We start from the raw sequence: 24105 nt of genomic DNA, 5'->3' as shown, positions 1-24105 counted from the left end.
AACGCGCTCATGTCTTTATTGTTTACCAAAAGGATGTTGTTGGGGATTACTGGCCTGGATTTTTAAACCTCTCAAGTGTACGCTGGCATGAAATTACTGTCCTTAAAGGCAATTTAGTCTCTGAGAATGCCACGCTCTTTGAAATAACTTTACCCCTTATGTCACCATGTTTTTTTCTTTTAAAAAACCCAAAGTCTATCACAATTCAGCCCCACTGGAGGAGCACTGTCATATAGAAATCTGCTTGTTATGAACAGCAAATGAAGATATTTGTATGGTAGAGAGTAACTGAGAAAGGCGAGGGGCCATACTTTCTTTTCCAGAAGTCAGAGTTGATGGCTGAATCCTGTCAAAGACGTGGAGTAGGAAGAAGCCTCCAAACAAGCGGGTAAAGGATTGGGTGAGTTCTGACCCTGCACCTCCCAAAACTGAGCACATCGGTAGCAATGACTTTTTTTTTTTTCTTTTCTTGAATTTCTACTCAAAGTTTGAGAGATGCTTCTGGTTTCATGGAGAGCAATGACCAACCAAAGACAAATCGGAGGCTGGCAGACAAGCAATTCTGTCATCCCCAAATATTCATCAATTCATAAATTAATTTAAATGCAGTCTGGATCCCTCTTTCCCCCCACTCCTGTGAGGGCCAGGAACGTGTACATGCTAAAATATTTACAGACTCTATCAAAGTGGAGGCTTTAAAATAAAGCAAATAGCCTTCATTCCAAATAAAATTGTACTGACAAATCTGGCTTACCCCAGTACAATGCTTTCAAGCACCTCTAAACAGGGCTGTACTGAACTTGAAGCAAATTTCCATAACCAATATGAAAATCATACCTAGATACCCAATTTAAAACTGCTTTTTTGAACTATAAAGAAGTCTCATTGGAGGAATTAACAAACAAGTTGTCCTTTCCAGCCTACATTGGTGCTCTATTTCCCTTGTTCTAAGTTGTGTTTGGGGATGTTCTTTAGTTTTTTCTGGTTTTTCCTCATCTTGTGAATGTTTTGTAGCTACTTGGACACAGTGATGATTGATTATGGAGGCTACCACTTAGAGCAGTTAGCTGATGATGGATGGTGCAGGTATTGAGAGGCCATTAGTATTTTGGCAAAAGGGAGAGCACAGTATAGATGTAAGAAAAAAATGAACAAATATAGTCTAGAATTAAGAAGCATATCATTAAATGTGTTTTTTTGGGAGTAGAACAAAAAATCACTATTGTTATAGCTCCTTTAAATGTTTATAAAGCATTTACCTAAATGGAACGTTCAGTATTTATTTAAAAACACACACAAAAGTACTAATCCCACTATAAAGAAGTTTAAATGTAAGTTTAACTATAAACTGCTTTATAGCAATGGACGATAGGGGCTGTTTTCTCCAGATATTCCTGAACTTAAATTATCTAAAATACTTCAGTCTATACCTAATTAAGCAGATGAATAAATCCCATTGAAGTCAAAGAAGCTACTGATGTGATTGAAGAAGATACATACTTAAATTCTATTTGGAGTTTAGATTCAAAAGCTTAACTCTATCCCCATTCAGCAATACATTTAGGCAACTTTAGACACTTACTTAAATCAATAGGATTAGATGTTTGTTTGAAGTTAGCCATGAATTTAAATACCATGCTAAATAGGAAAGTACTTATGTAGTGGATTAGCTCTGGTTGAAATTTTGTAATTATTATCTAGGAATGTTTTTAAGGACTTGAAATATGTTCATTTTTCCATTAATTTTTAAACCATCATCTAGACAAGAGAAAATATTTTCAGTTTTAACTTCTCATCCCATTACTTTACCTTCTGGCATCTTCTTCCCACCAGAAAAAAAAAAAGTGGTGGAAAAGGAAGGGAATTATTTTTTCCTTCATAGGGGGAGGGGAACATCAAGTTTTAATTTCTTGATTTTTTTTTTTTTTAATAAAAGCTAGAAAATTTCAAATGAAGTAATTCTAGGCAAAAGCAAGCAATGCGTTAATGTAATTCATGCTTTTCTAACTAGGCCAGCTGATTACAAGACTTGTAGAAGATTTTCACTTAAGTGTACAAAGAGCTCTGAGGTCACTTTTTCCTGACATTGAATGTCTGTAACTTCATACCAATTTACCATTTTTTTTCACCGCTTTAAGATGAACAGATACTCCAGATCTAAGGGCAAGAGAAGAAACAAGCCAGCATTTGTATTAAGAAACATTTTTATTAACAAAACAGTAAATTCCACTTGCTTAGCATTTCCAATAATGAATAAATTGGCCTTGCAACAAATAAAAAAATCGTAAATATCTATCACAGAAAGCACTATAAGGTTAGGGGCATTGGGCCTCTCTTCGATGTCTTAGGGTTGAAAGTTTCACACGTTATTTAGTGTTTTGTTAAAAAAGGCAACACAATACAGTCATAGAAATGAAGCCATCTCAGTCAAACAAATTAGGTTATTATAGAGAAAGGATCTAATTTTATGTTAGGTAGTTGGTTTATGTCTGTTTGTTTTGTTTGTTGTTGCTGCTGTTTTTAAACAAAAAGGAATTTTAAATCCACTTGCTGGCACTTCTGATACGTCCATATTGGCTTTTGTTAAATTATGAAATTAAAAAGGAAAAAGGAGAACCTTCAGAAACAGTGTTAAAATCGTGTTTGTTTATTATAGTAGTAGCAGATTTTTTTTTTCCTTGATGTATGGATTTAGTTAAAGATTAATCTACCAAACTGCCTGGAAGTTGACCTGACCATGCTATTTCATTAATGCAATCAATACCAAGCAGAAAAGACCATTTCATCTCAGCCAAACCATATTCCATCATGTCCACACTCCTGTCATCAGCTTATTCTTGTTCTTCTATGTATCTTTAAGCACTGAAATCTGACCACCACCTGGCTTTCAACAACTTCTTTCCCCCCTCCAGCTGAAGTCTCTTGCTTCCAGCAATGACCTCCAGTATACCTGACCCTGCCGTTCCCTGAGTACAGCTGTCTTGTAAAGGTGGGAGAGGTTATGAATGCCACGGGTGAACAACAATCTAAGAAATGTCAGATGGATTTTGTGAACCTGTTCACATTTTTGTGTAAAATGCTAATGAAAATTAAAAATTGTTTTACAAATGCAACATGACACACCTCAATGTGGTTGGCAACCTTCAAGAGAGGTGTTTCCATGTCAGCTACATGTATCTTTAAAGTGCTCTGAATCCCAGATAGATAGCTGTACCAGTTTCCAGCCTTTTTAATCAGCTACAGTGAATAACACACAACAAAATGTTTTGTGCCTGCTGTTTAAAGCTAATTTTAAATTCCTCCTTCCTGTCTGTAAAGTGTGAATATCTATATCCCTCCCAGGAGGCCTTCCAATGATGTGGTTGATTTCTATTGAACTACCCTCTTTCTGTCTAATGTATTCCCTTTGAACTTCCATGTAAATAAAATGTTACGCTATGATTTATTGCTGTGAACATAATGAAATAATACTAGAAAAAAACCTTAACATGTAAATTACAGCATTATATTTAATACATTTAACTAAAATGCAGTAATGTTTTATATGTGCAAGAAAAGCTAGGTGTTACTTTAACACATGATGAACTTATATTTGTCTGGTTATGATGTCTTGCAATGCTATGCAGTCAACTTAGCTAAAAATACTACTTCATATGTCAAAATGCCCACCATTGAAAAATATTATCGTGCACCTCAAGATTACTTCCTTTTTGGAGAAAGGGGTAAATTCTGCAGTAGAATCAGCCTGGATAATTAAAATGGGTCTTTTTAGGTTTTTTACCACCCAATGCTGTAGTAGCTGTCGTTCATATAACTGAATGCCAGATAAACACTATATGATACTTCCTAAGATTCTCAAGAAACTCATAATTTTCATAATTTCTTAAAAACAAGGTTTCTGTAAGGCAAACCATGCTCTCCAATAGTGAAGCTTTGACTGGAAGCCAAACGCCAGTTTAAGTCACTAAATATTTAGCTAATCAATGAATGTATATTTCTAGGAAAATTGGCTGTTCTGATCAACTTCATTGATGCATATCAGGAGCAAGAGATGGGGAAAAGAGGGAGAAGACAAATTACAGTAGAGATATATTTTTGCTTTCTAGTCCACTTCTTTCATACAAACTACTAAAACTTAATTGCAACAGAATAGAGGCTGTACAGGTAAGAAAAAAATTAGCTGACTCTTATATACATTCATACACATCCCCCTTAGTATAACCACTACACTGTAAATTAAAAAAAAAAAAAGAAAAAAGAAAAAAGAAGGGGAAGAAGTCTGGGACAATTTATAATGGCTGCAAAAAAACTGAAGATGTCTGTTGCTCCAGATGTCATAAAACTCTCTATACCTAGCAACACTTATAACATTGAGTTTACCAAAAATGGCTGAAGAGCAGATATAGTTTGCATTTTCTATACAACAGGCTATAAAACATCACTTATCACAGTCCAGAAAGCACATATAGATGTGTTTTTATATAAACATATGTAATAACATATTAAGCGTGCATGAAAATTTCCCAATGATTGCATCTATGCCCTCTTGTTTGTTTTTTCTTTTTTTTTTTTTTTGTGGAAATGTGCCTTATATTCCAGATTTTTGTTTTTGTTTTTGAAAATAAGGCCTCCGTACTATTTTCCTCACAACCAGAAAGGGGCTTTTTGAAAGTATTTCTACGTAAGTCTTCAGAAAAGCCAGCACTTTGTTTCAAATGCAAGTTTCCAATCACTGCTTCACTGCACCAGACGGCAAACTCTTTATGTTTGCTTGTTGAGTCACCATATATAATGACAGTCTTCTCTGACAATAAGACTAACTTACTTCTCGAGAAAGCGCTAGCACTTTGGCTAAATCCAGAATCATAGGTAGCTTCTTTTTTCTTTTTTTTTCCTGTTTTGTTTTTTTAATTTGTTTTGTTTCATATTGTGCCTTGATGTTGTAGTAATACTCCTTGCTTTATGAATGCGTGGTGTCATCATTGTCTTTCAGAAATGTTCCAGCAACATAAAGACAGGCAGAGTAAATGAAAACACTGTGGATGTTAGGGAATTTATCAGCTCCTGTTTCTGAAAAACAAGAGCATGAAATGCTTGTTTTTAAAAACAGTCTTTCCTTTCTGATTGCATTCCCTGTCTTTTTTGTCTGTTTGTTTTTGAATGTGCTTCATAAAAAGTAAAGTAAATAAGTTTGTATTATGTCTCAGATAAAATGAAGACTATTTCTATACAAGCGTTCTTTTAGATGTTGAGATCAGACATAGTACTCCTTATCCTTATTTTTCTTGTTTTTGTTGGAACTTTTAGCGCTGTTGGGCTGTTTTTCCTTGATCACAGCCCCATTGGATTGTGCTGAGTTACTGATGTAGTTTCGACTCTCATCTACGTGATACGATCCTTCGTCTCGATTCCTGTACTTGTACATAGCATACAGGAGAATGAGGATACACAGCGCTGCTGCTGCCACGATCCCAACTACCATGCCTGTTGTACTGCTGGATTCACGAATCACCTCGGACGAGCCAGGGTACTCCCTTCCTCCTCCTGCCCTGGTAGGATTTGCTGTAGGTAGATAATGAAATAAGGGAAAGGTTATTATAAAGTTTGCACACTGAGGCAGTCATATCTACCTGCTACAAACATGCAACTTTCTAATTGCACTCACTGGGTCAGGACTGCCTATCAATGTACCCTACTCCACTGATCTGAAAACATTTAGGTTTGCAGCCCATTGCATTTTCATGTCTGTCAGCAGGAGAAAACAGGCTTTTAAACAAGGAAAAGGACAGCAAGGAAAATCTCATCTTAGTCTTCAAAAGTATAATTTCTCCAAATGCTGTTATTAAGCAAAGAATGCCTAAATAATCTGAAATAACAGGCGTGCCACAATTTAAATGCCAGAACACAAACATCTGGGAGGAAAGGATCCCCCTCTCCCACTCCCTCCCTCTTTCTTCTGTAAAGAACCAAAAGTGACACTATAGTATGTTTTAAGAAGACAGACTACTAAACAGGAATGGGGGAAAAAATCAAAATTCCCCCTAATAATAAATTATAGCAGCCAATAAGTTGGCCACAAATAAGGTATCCTCAGCTCTTCTTTAGACTTCCCTCAGCCAGCTTCTCAATTTCTCCTTTCCTTCTACTATTTTTTTCCAAATTAATTATATTTACTATTTTTAGAGCGCTATCCAACCCTACCTTCTCTTTTCTAATTTGCAGAGTCCTCCTTGAATATGGCTACACTTTAGAGCACTTTTTCACTCAACTTCTCCCATTCCCTTTTTTTGTCATTGATGTTGGCATCAATGTACCAGACATTCCTTCAAGCAATGCATTATGCCCAGAAAAAAACGCTTAAATTGCAGAGAGACAGGGCTCAGCCTTCTAAGAACCCACCTCACAGGCCAGATGCTGGTCTTTTCAGTTGTGATATGAACTGAACTGACCTTGGTCTTCAGACTGTAAAGTCTTCTTGATAGGAACTATTGTGTTGTCTGGCACATTTCTCCCCTTGCACAGCCATGTGGAATGAAAGCCTAATTCCAGGAGGAATTTCTGAGTTAAATGCTCACAGCACAGACAATGCTTACGCATTTCCCATGATCTGTTTTGCAGGAGGAGGAGAGGCAGATCTTTGTATAAGTGGCAATAGCTGAGATGGATCTTCTTCAGTAACTTAGCAAGTGTCATGGGCAAAAATGAAGTAACCTGGATCTATGAAATATTCCTCTGATTATACCAGCATTTCCAAACTCCTGAGAGGCTGTGTACCCTCAGCACTGCCAGCCTTGGCTGAGCTCAGGAGCAAGAAAAGAGCAGTGAGTGAACCAGGGTTTCCCAGCAAGTACTACAGAGCATTTTCATTAAGCATCCAGGCTGGCTTATAGAAACCGCATTTTAAATCATTATGCATGGCTAAAAATGCAGTCAGTTAAATATAAATGTTAACTAAGAGTATTATTAAACACTATTTTTACAATATAGTCATAACGTCAGCTTTTTCAGGCCTTGCCTGCAACTAGCACTTTACTGAAGTGTCTTAGAGAAATGTCTTGCTCAAGGTGCATGAAAGCACACTTTTTTGCACTGTAAAAACATAATAGATTTTAAGGATGCTACATTAAAGGTAATGCCACTCAATATATGAACACTGGTCAAAAAATTGCAACAACTTTGGACAATCAGAATTAAAAGCAGCCACCAGCTACAAACACCTACAATTGGCCTATGAATAATAAAACACAGCAAAAAAGCTACAAATCCTGAAAAGAGTAAGTTCCCTCCCCACCTTGGTATTACTCATCATTTATTTACTGGTGATACGTGTTTTTACTGTTGAAACACCACTTCCTGGCAGTTATCCATAGGTTATGGATACCTATGGATATCCATAGGTATCCAAACATAGGTTTAAAGAAGGTGACATTTTATTTGCCTGAAAGAACAGAGGCACCACAGCAAGACTCAAGAAAACTATCATTTGCGTCAAATAGTATTTTAACTACTTTGTCCCCCCCTGCTCTAAAAGTTCTTAGTTGTTACGAGTTGGTACAATTGGTATTTACTATGATTGCACAAGAGATCTTGAAGTTTTGCTTCAGAAGGCTCTAAGATTTTTTCTCATTTCAAGATAGATGCCACCCTACTAAGAAATGTGGTCTGTCCCAAAGTAGTCAGTGACTGTTTTAGATCCTGTTTCTTCACTGTAGCTAATTGTAGAAAATGGAAATTCCATTACATATAGTCTGTCATTTATTGTTTTACAAGACACAATGCATTGTTACAGAATAAAGACTCCTAAGTGTTTCCATAGTAAATGAAAATGAGACAAAGTCTTATCTTACTGTATATGATTTCAGGAAATGAATTTCTGTCCGAGAAATAATAGAAGCAACTGAATAAACTCTATCAATACCTGATGGACTAAGAGCTGCTCTTTCTCTTTAAAATACAGACATTTGGGCCAAATGCCATCAACTAACTTTACAATTAATGTCTACTAAATGACACATAACAGCTTGCTCAGAAGAAAACATTCTTTTTTTTGCAACCTAAAAAAACATGTAAGGAATATTTTTCAACGTTATCTAAACTCCTGTTTTTCACCTGATGGCATCCTTTTATTTTTAAGAATGTTTTCACAATTATCTCATTTATCCCATCTGTCTGAGAAATATTCAACCACTACATTAATGTTATTTAAACTTACAACATTTTCAAAGCATCTGTTGTTACATTTGTTTGGACTTCTGTAAAAGGAGCAGTTCAGCAAGGGAAACGACTTCTTGCTATTTTTCTTCCGTTTACATTAAAATATGCTTTTAACCTGGCAGAGCCTCTCAAGAGCAGGAAATAAGAGGAAAGGTTGACAAAGCACATGGGTCTATCTGGGAGCGTTTTAGGTAGGAAAGTCTAACGGAGCACATGCTAAAGCAAGTGTCCTATTCTGAGACAGGGAGGAAAAGGCCACTGGGAAAAGGCCAGCTTACACTTCTTCTGAAATCTATGTAAATAAACAAATTCCCACCCAGCGTCCCGGCCTGTATCAGAAGTAATCTGGCCAGCAGGAGCAGGGAAGTGATCGTGCCCCTGTACTCGGCACTGGTGAGGCCGCACCTTGAATCCTGTGTTCAGTTTTGGGCCCCTGACTACAAGAAGGATGTTGAGGTGCTGGAGCGTGTCCAGAGAAGGGCAACGAAGCTGGTGAGGGGCCTGGAGCACAAGTCTTGTGAGGAGCGGCTGAGGGAACTGGAGTTGTTCTGTCTGGAGAAGAGGAGGCTGAGGGGAGACCTTATCGCTCTCTACAAGTACCTGAAAGGGGGTTGTGGTGAGGTGGGTGTTGGTCTCTTCTCCCAAGTAACTAGTGACAGGACAAGAGGAAATGGCCTCAAGTTGCGCCAGGGGAGGTTTAGATTGGATATTAGGAAAAATTTCTTCACCGAGAGGATGGTCAGGCATTGGAACAGGCTGCCCAGGGAGGTGGTGGAGTCGCCATCTCTGAAGTGTTCAAAAAACGTGTGGATGTGGCACTTCAGGACATGGTTTAGGGGACACGGTGGTGCTGGATTAATGGTTGGACTTGATGATCTTGAAAGTCTTTTCCAACCTTAGTGATTCTGTGATAACATTGCTGAAATAGCTGCCTTCTATTTAAGTAGGACGTTTATTTGACTAAGACTGGAGTACCCAAGGGGAATTTACCTGGATTTTTTCACCCCTGCAAAGCAGGAACTATTGCAAGGGACAACAGATAATCTCAATGGAGATCAAGTGAAGGTTACATAAATTTTACTTTTTACTTCCAACCCTTTGAGAAACAAATGATGCAGTTCTCCTCCCAGCATCTTGGTAGCCAAACCAGGCAGAGTCATTGGCACCTGGCACAGCAGCAGAGGTATGTCTATGGGTAACTTTGTCTGCTACTTGGTTGCAGTCTCTGTTAGTGTCTTATTGTAAATGAGAAGTGAAATACCTTACAGATGAACGTTAAGAATAAAACATCATAAAAATGACACCGATTTTTAAGAACAAAAGTCAACTCCAAAAAACCCTGAAACTATCTATACTAAGTTGAGGATGGTTTGATAAGGAACAAGAAAAAATCATAAAGACTGTGATGATACTCAGACCACACCATAATAGTGAAAGAAAATAAAATAAAATTATTGCACTTGTGGTGCAATAATCCCTTCTTAAAACATCTCTGATGCACAACTCTTCCTCTCAACAGCATACAACCAGTCTTTTTGGATTGCCTCAACAATCACCTTAGAAGAGGCTGTTTTTTAAAAGACACTTCTACCACTTATGAAAAACTTTGCATGAAATAATAGCAACTGAGCACAGTTTTACATTGTGTAATAATGGATTAGAAAGTTATTATTCTTGACTGTATTTCTAAGTGGTTTAAAATTTAGAGGGAAAAATCTGACTATTTTCAGTGCCTAGTTTTCATTAATACTGTGAAAAGAAAATTGGAATTGCAGGTTCCCATGGTGTTTGTGAATTGAAATTAGCAGACTTAAAACCAAAACAAATAACCCAACAAAAGGACCCCAAGCCTGTTTTCTTTACATTTATGCCTTCCCACAAACTGTGAATAGGAAATTACTCACAAGACAAGAATGTTTAACTACTGCATTTTCAATGAGGCATGAAGGCAATTATTTACAGGACACATATTAATTTTCACTCTGTGTGCTATCATTGTAGACCTGTCTGAGGTCGACTTTCTGTAGCATTATTGGATTCTGGTGAACTGGTTTCTGAGCTCACTGCAATTTCAACGTCTCATTACAACAAATACATCTGAATACCGGTGGGATAGATGCAGCCCAGCTGCAAAACCAGGATAAGGATCCACTGTAAACTTGTGCAAGATACTGAGCTCAAGCCCACCCTGGTCTTAATACAGGGCTATCTCATCCTGCTCTCTCCTATCCAGCCTCAAGTGGCTCTTGAGGGGAGGCAAGAACTGCCTCCCCAGGGGATGTCCGTCAATGACTGAGCTGCCATGAGAGGGAAGGAGTATGAGGTGGTTCCACATGTTGTTGCTATAGCTCAGTGACAAACTTTCATCAGACTTGGAACAGTCTATATCCAAAGCCACAATCTAATTCACGTGAGAAAAGTAGCACAAAACTAGCTCCATTGCTGAACACACACATTGATCATAACGTCATCATGATTCAAAGCGAATGTGAGCTGAGACCTGCACACACAACACACTGTGATGTGGTGGAGAAGTGTGGTACTTATGACCAGAGTAGCTACATTTGCCATCTCGAACTCACACAGCTGCGTTTGTTCTAAGAAATCTGTCAGACACTTACTGAGTTTGAGGGTACAAGGCAATAACCTACTTTCAAATGTGTTCAAGAGAAAATTATTGAGGTATCTGTTTTACTTATTGGTGTGCAAACCCAAGTTCTTTACTTTCTATAAACTGAAATTTCAAAGGTTCTCAAAAGGAAAGGTATAATGCATTAAAACACCTCTAAAATGACATTAACGAGCATATCTAGTCATAAAAATAGTTTAGCAGCAAAACATCACCCACAGCTAAAAAAGGTTGTTATGCTAAGAAGATAAACATTGTCTCTGCACAGAATACAGTGCTTATTTCCAAATGCAACGATTTGCCATATATTGACTTCAAATAATTTAGAAATCCTACCAACTTCTTAGGGCTACAGGTTTTGCGAGAAACAGATCTTTCCTGTGGTTGAGAGGTGGGAGGGTTGTTGCCTCAGTTGTCTTTAAATGTTAACATATGTCTAAAGAGAGATAGGTTAGTTGATAGCAAAGTACCAATTGATAAAGCATACAAAATCAATTATTTTTATAAGTTAATATGCTCTGCAGAGCTGAGGGGAATATTTCGCACAGTTTGATAAGAAGCTTTTGGGAGAATATTTGCCACAAAACTAGATTTACTTTCAGCCAAAATGGAAAATGTAAACCAATATATCACTTAATGTTTTTTGCAATCTTCATCTCTCTGGTCTTACTCTCTTTATTAGTATATTTTAACAATTTCAGTTGTATTGCTCATCTTTTAGTACTCTTCCTCTCCCAATATGGATCTTTTCTCCTTTTACCAGTTCAGTTGTCAGTTCTACCTCTCCCCACTTCTACATTTGTCATTCACCTTTGCACCTCTGCTTCTTTCTTTTCTACATGGAGTACTTTATCCCATTTTTGTGTGTGTTCTGGGAAATCTTTAGTAATTTGGTACTTTGCTTTAGCAATTTTGACTGATCAGCAGAGTCAGTGGGTGGTCTAGATTTTAAATTGAAGTATTCCTAAATGGGAAAAAAAAATTAAATGCTTTTGCAAATAAGATAGCATAAGGAAGACAAAAGACAAATATTACACTACTGATAGAATGTATTCAATCTAGACCTAAGCGGCTGTAAACGTGGGGAACCAGTTCAGACAGCTAAACCAGTACCTTTTGCTCAGTTACTTTCCTGCAGCTCTAGCTCCCTGAAGACTCAGATGGACATCAGTGTTAGGGTAAGAAAAGGGCAGGGGCACCGGAAACAAAAAATTTTAGTGGCAGCAAACTGTAAGATTGGCTTCATTGTACCAAAAACTTACAGTGTTAGTGACAGTGACATTTGGGCCCCACTGAACTTAGCGAAAGCTTTGCCACTGAGCTTCACAGCATGAAGGTTTCATTGCTTGCTATTTTTATCATTATCATCTCATTAAAAAGAAAAAAAAAACCCCAAATCCCAAATCCAAACCACCTAATCTAGGAACCAGTTTTCTGCAAGGCAACACCAAAATGTAGTTGTAAAGAGTGAGGAAACTGATGGCTTGGCCTGCAGAGCAAGAAATGATTCTTGCTCACGAAATGACCTGGAGGTATAGACACTCACAGTCATCTTTGCAACCATGGGTGATTCCCTTACTGTCTTCCCTCACTAAGCAGCTACTACATGGAGAGATGAACGTCTGTGCCACAAACATTACATATATGGCTTGAATGTTGGAGCTGAAAGCACACTATTCAATTTGCTCTAAATACTGTCATCAAGTCAGATCCATTACTGACAAAGTTGATAATGTGCCTGGGAAAAGAAGGGGACAGGCTTTCAAGACATCCAGAATATACAGGCACACACACTGGAAGCGTGACTGCTACAAATACCAAGCTACACTCGCTAAACAAAGGCTCATACGCAACTTGCAGATATTTCTACACTTGTTCAGCCTGAAATGTATTACTGCCAAAACCTCACATGCTTCTCTGGGGGTGGGAAGAGAAAGATAAATGGACTTCAAGATTGATATAATTTACACTTGATGTAATCAATGTTCTTTTTCTCATGATAAAATTATTAAAATTAATAAGATCACCTTGTTTTTCTTTGCTTCTCTCATCATACTCTATATATACTGTGTCTCTGATATTAGCACAAGGAAAAAGATTGAGATACCAATAAAACTCTGTCTTATTTTGGAATGTGATTCTCATGTTCTCACTGCTTTCATCTTTCCTTTCATTTATCACTTTTATGTAACTTTTTAAAGGGCACGTTCAAAACATGTGCTGTACCTAGATCAGAACCTACTGATTAAGCCAGTTTACATTTAAACTGTCGAAGTCCCAAACCTAGACCACAGCTCTTAGCCTCAGCACAAGTGCTGGTTTTGAAACCTATGGGCCAGAATAGCATGTCAGCACAGCAGAACAAAGTTTCACTCAGGTCTTTATATAATTAGAAGAAATTAGCCTAAGGTTAGACCATTTCAGGTACATGCATCCTCATTATAGGTTACTTTTGCCTTGAATTTTCCCATCTTCCATTTATGAGCAATATCCTTAGAGAACACCTAGTTCTCGAACTTGTCAGCATTCACCTGCCACTTTGCAGGCTGTCAAATGACTAGTCACACACTAAAAAACCCCAATGTTTCTGCAGAGGTTTAAATTAGGTGTTAGCAAGCGGCTGAAAATTAACAGCAACAGTCCTACTACCAGGTATGCAAGAGATGATAATGAAAATTCACACTGTACCGGTCACTAGAAAACATCAGCACAAAGTTTACCATTCGCCCTTATCTCCTTTGTCTAGCAGCGGGGTAAGCAATCCTGTTTTGCTGCCAGCAGTCTGTTAACATAACAGCTGGCATGCACCAACTACTTTGTAATACAATATTAATTGCCCTTATCAGCCATTGCAATGGTTAGAGGCACAATGGTTTCCTTACACACCTGTGATTCCCCCGTTTGAATGCAGAAAAACTGAGCTGCAAAAGAGCACTGGAATAGATGGTGCCCTGCGTCGTTTAACTCGGAGAGACAAAGCACTGGCCGCTGCCCTGTGTCCTTCCCACTTCCTTAGCAAAACTGTATTTTCCTTGTTGCTAGCGGTGGCTGCCTCAGACTCCCATCTTTCTGTTGAGTCCAGCCTCCAAATAGTAGCGTGAGTAAAGCAAATCTCCTACAGAATTTTAAGGACCTGATTTAACATCACATTGTTCAAATTTAGTCAGAGAGAAAGCCTTGGCATAGTAGTTGAGCAATACGACGTTAATTCAGGCCAATATTTTGACTATAAACCTTTTTACATCTCTGAAAAATATTGTCTGTCTTCTACTACCATGTCCATAAAAACAAGGATGAGAAATAGTCCTGAGGAAAAGGTTTTTTTCCCAGAAAAAGAGGCAAATTCAATGCATATGCATTACAAAGTGACAAGAAGTAGTTTCAGTATTGCTGGTGCCTACAATACAGTATACAAGAAAATATATGCACTAGATGTAGCCAGTCAAACCAGAATGAAGTGTAGCTCAAGGACCACAATGGGCTTGCATTAATCAAGGCACCACTAGCACATGGTCTAATTTCAAAGAAACTAGAACAACTCATTTATTTATGTCAACGATCTACATGCAGTCTTGATTCTATGTGTAAGCTTGATTCAAAAGACCAATTTTTAGGATTATACATTTTAACGTAGGATTTTTAAGCAGATTCCCACGAAAATTAATGGAACCTGTTCCAGATTCAATCAGCTTCACCCTTGTGCAAGCAAATCCTCTGCCTTTCCAGAATTCCTTATTTAATCAGACAAAAGTCTCACTCAAGTCAGCAAATTACTGAAATATTTCTGGAAACCTCAGTTTTGCTATTGCTAATTTACCTATTTTCTGCATTTTTAAACCAATGTCAGTGTGGGAAATCCACCCATGGAAAATGTTTTGAGAGTCCACATAATCTTTATTTGGCTTTATTTAATTGGTTTCAGTAAATCTAATGTTTACAAAATAACCTGAAAACCAAATTCCTGATTAAGACAGGTCAGTGTTGGTTTTCTTACACTTTACTTGTGTATTGTGCTTCTATCCCAAATTGGAAAGACCATACTTTAGAAGACAAATAGAGATTGCTCCCTGTTGGAGTTCAGAAGACTTCAACTGGAGTGATCAACGTGGGTCACATAATGGATAAGATCTGACTTGGCATTTTAAAAAAGAAAGAAAGTTTACTAGTTGAAGATGTCCCTGCTCGTTGCGGGGTGGGGGGTGGGGGTGTGTGGACTACATGACCCTTAAAGGTCCCTTCCAACCCAAATTATGCCATGATTTTATGATTATTAGCGTCTAAAAGAATGATACAGTTTATCTATTGAAATATACACAAAAAATCCTTCATGATAGTTCAAAAACATATGTTTTTATACATATATATATACACACATACATATAGGGTATTTTACACCCTGTTCTTCAGCTAAGTGATTATTTGATTCTAGGTTAAAAAGATCTATACCTTTTTTGAAAATGGTGGGAACATAGGGAAGGTTGTCAAAGCACACACATCTTTATTTCTATGGCTAACAACTAAGAATCACAAAAGATGTAGAACTGCCTACAAACTATTTTCACATATTAGGGATACATACACAGAAACTGGGACTCAGTTATATTATTGAAAATCTTAAATACCAGTCTTGAAAATTGGGACTGCTTTGCTTAAGAGAGCACGGTCATAGATAGAATTTCTTTTTTTGTGTGTGTCTGACAAAGCCGCTGCATTAGCAGTCAATTGATTCTTTAAGGTCTATGTAATATCTTATTCAGTAATTTTGTACTTTGTTAGTTTTTTTTTTTTTTTTTAAAATCATTCTGGACATATCTCATACTCCAGTTAATGCTGGAATGGTCTGTAAGGCAGGTTCTTTATCTGGGTGTAGCAAAAAGAATAGCTCAAGCAATTGCTTATATGCTAGCAACAGTATTCCCTGTAAATTTTTCTAGGGAAAGTCAGGAAGGTAAGCTGTCAAGAGTGTGTGCATACACTCGTGGGGATGGAGAGAGAAAAAAGAGAGAATGAGTATTAAATGGATTGTGAAAAAGTAATTTTACTCAAAAGCCTCAACAATGAAACAAGACCATATTCCTCCACCTCAGTGAGTGCTGAATGAGAGGAGACTTCTCCTGCTCTCCTCCAGCCCTGCCCGCAGATCTGTGACCCTTAGCTCTAACCTGCTCTCCATTCGCTTCCTCCAGCTCACAGCATCTCATGTGGGGATTGTACACTTGCCTCTGCCTGACTAACTTACCACTTCTACACCTGAATAAAAGGACATGATATTCATGGACATTTTATTGTCCGTGATCCAGACAAGCACTGAAAAATCTGGGGACTTCCACTGAAGTCAATGACACATATCGTCCACATGCATTTGTGAACGAGTGGTGTGGAGTGCCTGGTTGCTTCTCTGCATTCATATCCCAGTCCTCATAGTGCAGCAGGATCATGTGCTTCAGCTTTGCCTGTAAATACCTTCAGAACTGAGTCAAAAGTGGTGTCTTAGCCTTCTTTCACTGGGACACACTTTCTGGAGCATTGAATAACATGCCCATTTTTCTTGAATTATCATTTATAAAATGAGTAAGTTTCTTCAAGCTACTAGAAACTTTACCATCTGGTTTTCTCTATGCTGTGGCAATGTCTAACTCCAGACCACTGAACATGTAACAGCAGTACTAATAATTGTCACTTAATAAATTTCTCTGAAGAAGAACTGTCTTTTCATGTTGTCTGCATATGTCTGAAGCATGAAGTAAAGCTTTAGGTACTGCCATAACAACCCCAGTATTTACATCATGAATCTTTGCCATTCTTATACATATTGTAGAAGTGAGAACATCCAACTTGAGCAAGAATATGAGTGGAATATGAATGTACCCTCAACGTTCACACACAAGGAAATCTGTCCTTCATTTATGCACCAGTGGAGAAGGTCTTGTGCAAGTTAACAGAGAGCTTTGTATGATTTATAGCAACCTGATGTCAGTATTTCTTACCAGTCTTATAGCATAGTGAGCTGCTGATATTGATAGGAAACCATTATGGTCAGGAAAAAGCCAGCTCCACAGTTTCCATCCATATTCTGCCTTCTGATATGTTCATATCACTGTGACTGCAATTAATACATGCTAGAAAGCACTGGCCTGTGCTTGTCATCTCTAGGCTATGCATTAAACCTCTCTTTGAATTACCTATGTTCAGCAAGGAGTATCTACTTAATTGTTCACATTTAAAAGGTATGTTTAGCTAACAATAGCTGCATTTTGTCCTAAAATGTGCTTAAAAAATAAGCTTTAAAATAATTTCATGTTGGTCACAAATCCCCTGTATCAGCTGAGGTTACACAAAGAAAAGATGTATAAGAGTGTGAACACCACCACTATCACCAAAATTACACAGAATGCATTTGAGGCATCAGAATTCTCTAAAATTGAAATATTATTTGTTAAGTTGAAAGAAAACCCTTCCTTTCAGTACATGCTATTGTTTTCAGCTGCCCCTAATACTGGGAATGTATGAAAATCCTTAGGACTGGCTGGAAAGCTACAATTCTACTCAGTATTCCCATGTTTCAACGACGTGGCTGGCAAAGAGTAGAGATCAGTGTTGGTACAATATCAATCATAATTTTTAACCTCATTTTATTAGATAATTTTGGAAAATTTTTTTTATCAAATTCAAATGAGAAATGCCATATTTGTAACTTGCTGTGACAGAAACTAAGAGTTCAGTCTGTTGACAAAGAAGTGGTTCAGTTCTCAACACAATAATTTGGAAAAATGCAACATTTGCTTTCTGTTGCTTTGGGGGGTGCTTTATGATTTATAAAAAAATTAAATAACAACAACTAAGTTGTTCTAAGTTCAATTATAGGGAAATTAATCTATATCTGGAGCTCCTCAGTTCCATTATGTATAGACGTGGTAAGTGCTAACATTTGGAAAGTTTGTAAATAAAGCACAATTTTCACCCTATAGTAGCTCATACAGACATGTTTATATGTATTTCAGCTAAGCATTTAAAAAGGCTGATTCAAGGCAACCCAGCGATCTTTCTAGTACTGGAAACACATATAGAACTGCAGGATAATTGGACTGAGGCACAAATATTCCCTTTATGTCTTGAGCCATAATGAACACAGTAGCCCTATGAACTAACTGTAATTTTATTTTTCTCTGTTTCAGCTCCTTGCACAATGAATTCCATGAAGCGCATTAAATAGGGCACTTGCAGTGATGTATAAATTATAGGAGTCACTCCACCTCCTACTGCAATGTTATCTCGCTGCCAGATGCACCAGGAATACAGTGCAGTAATTTTTGACAGGAAAAGAAGTGCGAAACTTCTAATAATGAGCATAAATAATTTGCAATCCCTATTTCACAGCTCTGCTTGTTAGAAAAGTAGGTATCAATTCTGAGCAAACCTAAACCACCACAAAGCACTTGAGAACGTATGGTTCCTCACCATCTCCATCTATCCAATACATGTTATCACACAGCAGGGGATGTACATATGCAGGAAGCAGTTTGCATGCAAAGTCCCATACTGTTCTGCTCATAGGACAAAGCCTTCCCCAAAGCAGTGACTGAACCGTAAGAGTCATCTTAAGTAGTGGCTTCTTTGGTCTCTTGTGGCTATACTGATGCTTTGGAGGTTTCTGACCATTGCCAGCTGTTTTCTGCAATACAATGAGCCTGGTCAAGCTGTAGGAAAATCAACACATGCTCAAAGATCAGTCCATAAGCATCTATCCTATTATTGGTCCTTACTTAATAATGCAGAAAAAATAACTGATCCCATTTCTCCCTCAGAATCAAGAATCGGGTCTAAGAAAGATAACTAATGTTACTAGTTGGTATACACCACTGAACTCTGTCTTGACTATTCTTGTCCTATTTTCCTACAGAACAAGTATAGGACAAGAGCTGATACCAATCAAACACTGTCCTGGGAAGTGGAACCCAAAAGCTGCCAGACAAATGCTGATCAAGAGATAATGAAGTATTTAATTTGGTTGCAACGTGCAACTTCTGTAGGTAGAAACACACTTGTTTGAACCTGAAAAAAGTTTGTTTCTACTAGACCACTTTTTCACTTTGAAAGTTATCTTCTGCTAAAAATTCCAAGACCAGCAAATACCATATATTCTGGCTTTAAGACTGCCAAAACCTCTATCCATCCTATTTTAGCTGAAGCCATCAGAAGCAGTTTTGAACCCAATACCTAACTTAAACCTTTGTCAAGTCCTGAGTTTGAGAAGGATTTAATTGTAATTTGTAGAAAAAAGAAATGTTTGTGCATGTGCTAAAAACTGTAAGACTTTTTCCCTGGTCTCGATTTTCCTGCCATTAAACTCAATGATTTCACTTCATTTGACCCAGTTTGGACCTCTCTGTGTTTTGGAACATTTCAATAGCTACAGAAGTGGCTAGATAATAGCTAACAAATAAAATAGCAGCCCAGTGTAACTGGAACAAATAAGCTGTGTAGCACAAATGGTCATTGACACTCAGCACAAATCAGAGCTCTGTACAGAACTCAGGAAAGGCTGGAGCAGCAGTCCTGACCTGCAGAATGGCAATTAGTCCACCCGCAGTTTTAGAACTCTTCACATACAATCAGTAAATCATCCCAGGTCCTTTTTTTTTGGATAGGTTTCCAATAACATTTTTCATAACTTGTCTACAAAATGAACAGATTATATTATTTCCTCTATGACGTGGGGCGGAGGAAACATAAACTACTGCTTTATTATTATTATAACAATAATAATAATTATTATCATCATCATCCTTCATGTTGTTGTTAGTACTTACAGTAGGAAAGGGGAATGTGGAAAGACTGTGAAAGCAATATGTGTTGCTTTACTATACAAAACATGTTGACTAAGTTTTGCATGCTAATAAAATTGTTATGACTTCATCCAATTACGGCACATTTAGCAGTTTGTACACCACAATGAAATCTGCAATTATAATCTTTATGACTTTATGTTCCAAACAAGTTGATGGGATAGCTGCCTAGCAGCTCCTAATCTGGTCTACGTTTTTATGTCCCATATGAAATTTGTTGCAAATTGCATCTTTCCACTTATTGTTTAGAAGACAGGTGCACAGAAAGCGAAGCTGATGGTGGCAGCCCAAGACTTGCTAGCCACAACAAGCCGCAACATATTTATCCTAGAAAATAAGCCCGATTTCAAGCATAAATCTCACTCATCAGTAAAATCTAGCTAATGAAGTAGTTTCTATGATATATAGGTTTACCATATTGTCATTTTGAGATGAGAACTTTGGTTAGAAATACGCATATTATGGCCGATCATCATGTAAATGTACAGATATGACTTTGTCAATAAAACTGAATGGGCTCTGGCAATCTTTTAAATGTATCCTTGCTAGACAACTGTTGACCTGAGAGCTTGGAGTGTGCTGCGTCATCTCTTGTGCTGGGGTGGATCCCATCGCTGAGTGACCATCAGGCAGCAAGAGAAGAAATCTAACGGGCTCTCAGGTTACAGCCTCTGAAGTGAAAACATAATAGTAAAATCGTCCTAATCATCACATATTCTGCATCCTAGAAGTATCTGTTAGGAAACATAAGCTTCACCAGCGTCAGTGAGGATGTGGAAGAGTGGCTGCAGAGAAGCAATTCTGGTTTGTGAAAAGGATTAAGGGAAAAATGCTGAACTGAGCCATGGGAAGAATTTAAATGGAGAGACACATCCTTTTGCATCTCCTACCCCAAAATAAAAGAAAAAAAAAATCTGTCACTGTCAACAATACTATGCTTCTCTCCCCTAAATTCCAGCCTACTGTTAGGAGGAGCTCAAATCCACATGGAGAGTGCAGTATTATTGAGATGAAGCAGTGCCTACCAGCCTATTCATGGAGAAAGCTTATTCATAAGACTAAGTGACTAAGACTAAAATAGCTTACAGAGAGACAGATATGCAAGAAGTTATGACTTCAGCAACCCCTTCAGTTTGTGTTGTTTCAAATATGAGAAAAGGAAAAGGCCAATGAAGAGGGAGGCAAATTAAGAGCTTCTAAGAAGTTGAGAGTGGAAGGACAAGTGACATTTTGATGTAAAGAATGACAGATAAAATGACCCAGACAATTGGGATTATGGAGAACATAATTCTTGTGCCAATCCATACTTTTCTAAAAAAGCAGTAGCAGTTGGGATCCAAGAAATGAAACAGTGAAACCATTCTCAAATAGAGAAAAATGAGAAGTGGAGCTGGGTAATGAACGATAAGCTAAAATAAGAAAGATAAACACCAGGCTGTAAAGCTAATGGCAAGGTTTTGCAGGAAAATTAACACTCACATTCCCAGGACAGAAATGATAACCTGTCAGGAAGTTTCGTTTCACCCCTCCTGTTCCTGCACCCACCAGCTAAATGGCTGTGCTTGGCTCCAGGACTACCAAGCATTGCAGCCCCAGGTCTGAAATTCAGAATAATCCCAGAGAAGAATTATTGTGAAATTTCGTCGGCCTTCAGCAAACTGTAAGGCTGTAGTAATACAAATACATTTCTAATACAACAGATGCAGTCTAAAAAGGCTTGGGAAAATTTTTAGTGGTGGGTAACTAATGTATTGTCTTACATTTACTTTGTAAAAGTTTTTAAAAATTATTAAAACTATCTACATTTACAGTAGATAAATGTAAATGTATCTATTGAACAGCACTGTCTGAATTAACTAAAACAAGGAAGCAATTGGCATGGATGAGTTCAGAGGCATTTGAGCTACGGCATTGACTTGTACTGGACAAGACACAGTCTTGTTAAAGTCATGAATCTGAAAATAAGAAGGAAGGAGTGGGAAAAAAAAATTCTGGAAATTTAATTTTCAAACTTTCAACAAATGAATTCTCATCACAATTCCCAAATATCTTGCCCATGATGTCTGGAACTTCTGCAAGTGAGATGTCTTCCTGAGAGGTGTAAAAATGTGTAAGGTGTACCTGTTGCTGCTCAGTTTTAAGAATGTTCATTCCATCTCATGGCATTTTGAAAAACACTCTGAAATCCTTTTATTAGAAAGCAAAAGAAACCAACCAAAAAGTATTCTCATCAAATCTATAAATGACTTTGTTCCTGAAAGAGCTCAAATGCCACCCTGCAGGTCCATCAAACACTGAAAGAAGTCATAAATGCCTCTGCCTTTACTTAATTTAAATAAATAATTTTTGCATGTGAGTATTAGGCTATGTGACTTCAAAAAGGAACCACACATCTGCATTTGAAGCAAAATTTGATTTTTCTTAAGGCTATGTTGACATATCCCTAGCCCCATGTTTGAGTGTTGTACTAAGATGGTTCTCAGTTGTGATTTGCATTCACATATTAGTCTAAAATTTCATTGATTTCTACTCGAACTAAATAAGTTATTGCGCAACAAATTGATCTTAATTCTTTTAAAGTATTATAGCAAGTACCAAAGACTACCAAATTACCTAAAACAACTGACAGCAAGCGTGCTACTGCATATCACAGTATTCAAGCAAAAAAGAAAAGATGAGATATATATGGTACCACAAGCTGTTCACTCAGAAAAGGTAAAAGCTAACCCAAGCCAACAAAGAAAACAGGAGTAATTCAAGGGATATCCAGTATTTTTTAAAGGTTACAGAGTAGCATAATTCTTCAGATTGCTAATACGAAGTTTTGCATTCCTTTCACATTTGTGATAAACATTCGATTTTTTAGAGAAGGTATGTAGTATTAATTGAATACAAGGGTACGTGGGAAATTTTATCAGAGAGAAAAATTAGTACCAAATCTCCATTATTCAGGGGGAGTAGGAAAGACATGGCCAAAACACTACGAATTTTTTGTTCCACAGAAAATACTAGAATGTCAACACTGTTCATTTCTAATCAGAACGGAAACATACACTCTGAATAATCTTGGTTTGGAAAAAAGCCATAAAACAATTTGAAATTTGAGGCTGTTTTATGCTATGTCTTCGTGGTTTTACCCTCTATAATACTGTATTTTATACCATAAACAGTAATTCAAACTGAACTCTGCTTCTACTACTGACATAATATGATACTTGAAATATGGTACTTTTATCTTATTTAGGGGAAATGCTTAAGGCACAAGCAATTGCAACATCTTTCTCCTAAATTAAGTTGTCCCTTCTTTATCAGGACAACACAGTTGCAGGGGCCCCAGAATACCCTTCCCAGTCCAGGGAATAACCTTCCTCAGATTGCAACTATCAACATGCTCCCACATCTGTTGTCTTTGAAAATTGTACAGCAAACTCTCCCTCTCCACTGACACTGCCATGGGTGGAAAGGGCCTATTCAACCTCTCCCTGCTAGGTAAGAAAGGACTGTCCCGCTAGATGGGACTCGGGGGGACTGGAGCATGCAAATATGAAATAAAAGAAAGTAATAAAAAAGTTGACTAACCTAACCCACCTGAGCTCGGCTCACAGGGATCGATGTCCTCATCATCGCTAGGGCATTCAGCCGAGGCCACCAGGATGTCATCTGTGGTCTGCAAAGAAAATGGAAGTCAAATAGATATATTTTAATTGACTGAACATATTGTAAGACTCTCACGGGCATTTCTTTTATTGCTTGGATTTATGCAAGGTCCAGAGCATTCCAGACTTAATATGTAATGACACAGTGACACTCTCCAACTCTATATTAATGGAACTTTGCTTTTTAATTCGCACTTGTCAGTTTTTAGAAGAACTGTGTTAGATATCCAGTGCAAGCACTTAAACATTTTAATATTTTTTTGTAATAAGAACAGAAAGTAGAAGGATAGAATATGTATACTGGGCCTGCTGGTATTCCCTCTTTATCTCCAATATCTCTACTATGATATTGCTGAAAACGGAGAGCATTAAAAAAACAAGACAAAACATTGAACTGCCTGCAGCTGTTAAAACCATCAGAAATGTGGTAACACTTTCTCCATTAATTGTGCTTTTTTCTCAGATGTAGAGCCAAAACCAGCAAAACATAACTCTCATTGAGTTGAATGAGAGTTCAATGAAAAGAAAATAAAGGCAAGAAAACAATAATAAATTGTTAGAAAGTACCATCCTATTTACTCAAATAAGTGAAAACATCCTATTTTCTTAAATAAATATTGCCCGAGTACTGTGCCCAGGTCCAAGGGGCTCTAGGAACACCTGCCCAAAATGAGCTTGGACAGTTCTTTGTATAAAGATCAAATAAACCAAGACAAAGGAGACAAAGCAAAGGATGTATGAAACAATACACTATAAAGAA

At 37.5% G+C, this 24105-nt stretch overlaps 1 long non-coding RNA gene across 1 annotated transcript; it reads right to left on the bottom strand.

Moving 5' to 3' along the window:
* Positions 1-2186: 2186 nt before the first annotated feature.
* LOC104625411 lies at positions 2187-23360 on the bottom strand. The gene is made up of 2 exons (XR_738081.1): positions 23269-23360; positions 2187-5562 (listed from the first exon to the last, which is right to left on the bottom strand). It is a non-coding gene; the product is annotated as an uncharacterized LOC104625411 (long non-coding RNA).
* Between the last annotated feature and the right edge of the window lie 745 nt (positions 23361-24105).

This window comes from Phaethon lepturus, unplaced genomic scaffold, assembly GCF_000687285.1.
Source record: "Phaethon lepturus isolate BGI_N335 unplaced genomic scaffold, ASM68728v1 scaffold11228, whole genome shotgun sequence".
Taxonomy (NCBI): domain Eukaryota; kingdom Metazoa; phylum Chordata; class Aves; order Phaethontiformes; family Phaethontidae; genus Phaethon; species Phaethon lepturus.
Note: the sequence above shows the minus strand (reverse complement) of the source record. Positions and strands in the feature narration are given on the sequence as shown.